Source organism: Haliotis asinina, chromosome 13 (genome assembly GCF_037392515.1).
Source record: "Haliotis asinina isolate JCU_RB_2024 chromosome 13, JCU_Hal_asi_v2, whole genome shotgun sequence".
Taxonomy (NCBI): Eukaryota; Metazoa; Mollusca; class Gastropoda; order Lepetellida; family Haliotidae; genus Haliotis; species Haliotis asinina.
In genome coordinates, this window is record NC_090292.1 from 48,830,475 (window position 1) to 48,836,730 (window position 6,256).

Consider the following 6,256-nt stretch of genomic DNA (forward strand, 5'->3'; position numbering starts at 1 on the left):
AGGACAGTAAAACAACTAGAATATCACGAATGGAATTAAAACTAGCATGGAAAGTTAAAAACATTACCATTTGGACAATACACTATAAAATCAGGCTATAGATCGCCAACAACAGAAGGCAGATCACCATACTAGGGACCATGGGGACTTACAGTACCTTTGCTACCTACATGGACCCTAGTTGGATTTACACCATCCCTTCAGCTGCTGTCGAGTGTACAATATGCTAGCCAAAATTAAAACAACAGGAATACTACGATTAAAAACCCTGGTAGAATTACATTTACTATCAATGTTTTTGGACTTACGTACCCTCTCAGTAGGACAATAATTTTACAATACTTCAACCCCCTTTGATGGTACAGCCACTAACAATTCTAGTTACGAATCCAAACTACCAATTATTAAAATACATCTTTTTACAGAAACATATTGCTCACAATTCAATCAAAAAATCAATTTCTTTTAAAAAACCAAGAATTAAATGAAAACTAACGCTGCTAAAAAGATCCTTCATTGTTTTAACTGTAAAATACCTATCCCTTGTGATGGAGAATTCAACACAGTCAAGCAGGATATGCTTGACCGTGACTCTCTCATCACAAGGGATACAAAATGGAGGATCCTCACCTTTTAACAGGTACGCATGAGTATATCTAGTGTGGCGAATACGACATCGTCGTAGAATAACCTCTTCAAATCTGGACTGACAACCCAAGTGGGTATAACCAATGTAAGGTTTTATCTCATGTAATTTATTTATACCAACTTGGGTGTCCCACTTCCTCTGCATCAGGTCACGGATATAACACCTAATGGTGGCTTTTTAATCACTGTAAGGAATAGGCAGTGGTGTCACAGATTTGTGGAGTGCTGCTTTTGCAGCAGAGTCAGCCAATGTGTTACCAGAGGTCCCTACATCGCTGGGTAACCAACAGAAGACGATGTCGTATTGGCCAATAGCAAGATCATTATACAATTCAATAATTTCTATTAAAAGTGGATGTTTACAAGAAATATTTTTAATAGCCTGAAGGCAAGAAAGAGAGTCGGAATATACTATATACTGTTTACGTTTAGGGTGTCTTTGAATATATTTAAGAGCTGTTAATATGGCGTTAGCTTCTGCTGTAAAAATAGAAATATTGTCCAGTAATCTAGAAGATATTGTTCTGGATCCAATGACAGTGGCACAAGCAACTGCGCCACCGTCCTCGGAACCATCTGTAAATAAGGATTTATAATTGCTATATTTATGTTTCAATTGACTATATTCTTGTTTATACTGTAATTGATTGGTTTCTGATTTTTTAAATGTACTTAATGTTAGGTCAACTTGTGGCCTAACCAGCTGCCAAGGAGGAGAAGAAAGAAGACGGGAGGGAGCTATATTTTCCTGCTCAATGCTAGAAGCAGCAAGAAATGGCTTAATTCTGAGCCCAAGAGGCGGAAGAAGGGAAGACGTTTCATTATACAAATCCTCATAAAGAGGATTAAGACACAATTAAATGCAGGATTAGACTCATTAGAAGCTAATTTTGTAATGTATTGTAAAGATAGTTTGATATGACGTAAGTTGAGAGAAGGCTCATCAGCTTGGACGTATAGACTGTCAATAGGAGAGGTTCTAAAAGAACCGAGACAAAGTCTTAGGACTTGGTGGTGAACAGGATCAAGTAGTTTTAGGTTGTTTTTACAAGCGCCACCATATACGATGGAGCCGTAATCAAGTTTCGATTGCACGAGTGATCCATATAAGTGAAGGAGGGTAGTTTCATCCCCTCCCCATTTTGAATTTGAAACAACCTTTAATAAATCGAGTGCCTTCAGGCATTTGGCTTTAAGGGATTTAATATGCGACAAAAAGGTCAAATGTGAGTAGAAAATAAGTCCCAAGAACTTGGCCTCCTTGACCACTTTGACTGGGGTACCACTGAGATGTAGTTCTGGGTTTTTATGGGGTTTGTATTTACGACAGAAGTGTATACAATTGGTTTTTGATGTAGAAAATTTGAAGCCGTTTTCAAGACACCCTTTATCTACTTTGTTTAAACACAGCTGCAGTTGCCGTTCAATAGTATGCATATTTTTACCACGACAAGAAATATTAAAATCATCCACAAATAAAGATCCATCTATTAAATCGTTTAAAACTTTAGATAAACTGTTGATCTTGATGCTAAAAAGACTGACTGACTAAATACTGCCTTGTGGAACACCCTGATCCTGATTGTAATGATCAGACAGGGTGGAACCCACGCGGACTTGAAATTGCCTGTTATTTAAAAAGTTGGCTATGAATTGAGGCAAACGACCTCGCAAGCCGAAGTCATGTAAATCTCTCAAAATGCCATATTTCCAGGTTGTGTAATATGCTTTCTCAAGATCAAAAAAGATAGACACAGCATGTTGTTTATTAATCAGTGCATTTTTCACAAATGATTCTAAACGCACTAAATGATCGACTGTACTTCTGTTTTTACGGAAACCACATTGTATGTCTGCGATAAGGTTATTTGTTTCCAAGTACCAAACAAGTCGATTATTTATCATGCGTTCCATGGTCTTGCAAACACAGCTAGTTAGTGAAATAGGTCGATAATTGCACGCATCCGTATGATCACGTCCAGGTTTAGGTATTGGTACTACTATGACGTTACGTCAGGAGGGAGGAAAGTTACCCGATGTCCAAATATCATCAAAAATATTCAAGGAGAGTTTCTAGGCAGGATTCTGGTAAGTGCTTCAGGAGTTGATAATGTATGTTATCAGCTCCTGTAGCAGTATCATGAGCCTGATCAAGAGCAGTATGGAGCTCATGAATAGAAAAAGTTTCATTATAATCTTCCCCATTATCTGAGTTGAAATTAATAGTTTTCTTTTCTTGTTGTTTTTGATACTGCTGGAATTTAGGTACATAATTAGAAGAGGAAGAGTGTTTAGCGAGGGTTTCACCCAGTTTAATTGCGATATCTGATTTATCAGTAAGTAACTGATCTCCATGTTTAAGATGATGGACGCTAGATTTAGTACCTTTACCTTTCATTTTCTGGATCATGTTCTATATCTTGGACATGGGTGACTTTATTTTGGATACATAATTTTGCCAATATTGGCGTTTGTTCTGTTTAAAAGTACGCCGCGCATTCGCATTTAAAACTTTAAATTTATTTAAATTATGTACCACAGGATGGCGACGGAAATAATGTTCTGCTTTTTTCCTTGCCTTCCTAGCTAGTTTGCATTCATCGCTGAACTATGGTTTTCGAATATGTGGAACTGCAGAGGACTTTGGTATAGACTCATCAGCTATGGAATTCAGTTCCTCAGAAAAACATTTAATAACATCAGGTACGTCATTATAACGTTCGGGTTTAAGTTTTTCAGCACACAGTGTTTCATATAAAGCCCAGTTAGCGTTTTGAAAATTACACCTTCATGATGGAGAAACATCAGATAGAGTTACAGATTTTAGTAGAGTAGGAAAATGGTCACTTCCACAGAGGTCATCGTGGACTGACCATTCGAATTCATTTAGTAGTTCTGAATTTGTGAGTGTCAAGTCGAGAGCAGAATAGTAAATGTTTTGGAACCATCATTATAAATACATAAATCATTTTCAGAACAAAAGTCTTCCAACAATTTACCTTTAGTGTTTGTAGTTACACTACCCCAGACTGGGTTGTGGCCATTTAAATCTCCCATTATAATAAAGGGCTTCGGGAGTTGGTCATATAGAGCTTGAAGATCAGTTTTGGCAAACATCAAAGACCGCGAAATCTAGAGGGAGCATAGCGTAATTCTCACTGCAACAGCCTGCATATTTGTAATAAGTGAAACTGGGCTTTGAATAACGTTTTGTCTGACTAGAATGGATGATCCGCCAGTGGCCCTTTCACCCGGATGGGAAAAACAATGATATGCATGAAAATGACAAAAGTCAAATGTATCAGTTTGTCTTAAATATGTCTCTTTGTGACATATCGCTGAAGGTGTAAAATCTTGGACTAATAACTGTAATTCATGTAAATACGTCCTCAATCGTCTGCAGTTCCACTGTACAATGTTATTGGAACAAACTATTTTTGGTTGGGATTTATTGGGGATCTACCCCGTACTCTTTTGGAGGGCGACAAGCTATGTTTTCAGAAAGAGAGATCCATATTTATTGAGCAATTGAACTTTATTTTGTGACCCTTTAGGAGCTCTGCCACCTTGTTGTTTTGAAGCATCAGGCTTAGGCTTAGGTTTACCTCAACTGTTTGTTGGCTATCAGCCCTCGATTAAGACTCAGTGCGTGACTGCGAAGATGATTTTTGATCAGAAGAAGACTTTGATGTTCCAGGAAGTGATTCCTCAGTCTGTGATGATATAGCTGGGTATAGAAGTTTTGGAGAATCGCAATTGACCCAAGTCAAGGTAGTTTTCAGCTTGTGGATGATTTTGTTATTTTAGAGCTGCGCACAGATGATGGGTTTGCTACTGTAGCATAGCTTTCTGTAAGGTGAGATCATTTACCATTTTTTTTGCCTCAGAAAAAGAGATATTTTGGGTAAACTTTAGTCTGTTTTTTGCCATTTGCTCTTTCCAGATTGGACACTGTTTCAATGAAGGTGAATGGTCGCCTGAGCAGTTGGTGCATTTTTTAAAATCACTGTCACAATCTTCTGTTGTGTGTGTCTTCTCACCACAGTGAGCACAAACAACAGACAATGTACAGGTATATACACCGTGTCCATATATCTGGCATTTAAAACACCTGAGCGGGTTGGGGATGTATGTCTCAACTTGGATGTTACAGTAACCTGCCTTCACCGACCGACCACTTAAACAGTGAGTCAGTTAATGTATTAATCTAACTACTGGAGTGAGTGAGTTCATGTATTGATCTAACTATAGGAACTGACAACTATAATAATCATGAGTAATTATGCTTTAACTGTTATGGTTTCCAGTGTAAATTTCTCTGGAATAATTTTCCAGCCATTTCTTAAAATAATTATTTTAACATTTGGTCGCCTCCCAGATGACTTAGGAAATACAGTTCACTTTACCTGTGTAATAGAGTACACTTTTGCCCTGAACTGTTAAAGTACGAAGATACCAAATCAAATAGTTACCGAAGATAAATCTAAGGCAGGAAACAGACAGAAAAACAACTGTGTTAGTGACCTAAATTGACATAAATTAACTTAAGTCCTGTTCCATTGACGTGCCTCTCTTTAGATCTTAACCCTGTTACTTGAACATGATGTTGAAAAGTTTACCATCAGCACAAGGACAAATGTGAACTTATGTACAAAGGCATTATAATTTGTACCATCAAGAATCCACAGAAGTCATACGTCCAACGGTATTACACTCGTGTAACATTGCTGTCAATATGTTACACTGCAGTATCTCCCATGCATATGATATAGTCGTACTCTGAGTCTGGCAGGTCAGAGTCAGTCCACCTTCACAGAATAATGATTTGCATATTTTACCATTGAGAAAAACCCCATTGCTACTGGAAGCTTTTTCATAGTTTCTCGTTTTCAAAGTGTGTTTTTCTCTGGATAGCTTTCAGAGTTATAAATGATCCTGTTTCTATTATGCAAACGGACTTTGTTACTTGTTTATTGTGGTGCATGTGCTCCACACTATGAAGACGTTATCAAGAAGCACCGTAGTCATGTGATATCGACTCTTTTTTCTGCTTGATTCAGAGCACCAGGCCGAATACTCCAGCAGCTTCCGAGACTTTAACAAATAGACTTAATGATCAAACCTGCCAAGACTAATGCCGAGCACTGTATCTAATTGCCAGAAGTGCGTTCCTTAAGAGAAACCTATTAAAACAAAAAGCATCTTTTAGATTTTTATGATAGGAACGGTTCTCCTTAATGATCATCACACCGTATCTGTTTAAGTGGTCGCTTTGTGAAGAGATCCAATTAACTTCTGTAAAACGTAACTGTGCACAAAGTCAATTCTTGCATAACTGACAGCTATTACCACACTGTGCTGTTGTTCTCCTGCTACCTGGTACATTTCCAGAGAAGCATGAACAGGTCTGCGTGAAAATGTGAAATGATAAATGAACTTCCTGCTTCTGGCCAAGCATGTCCCTTTAAGATAGTCACGTCATCAATTTGTCAGTGATTGGTTCATGAACAGAGCCATCCAGTTTAGTAATAACGTAACCGAGCGTTTGGTCAATACCTGCGTCATATCATCGATTAGTACAGACAACCTTCCCGTTCTGTAACAGCAG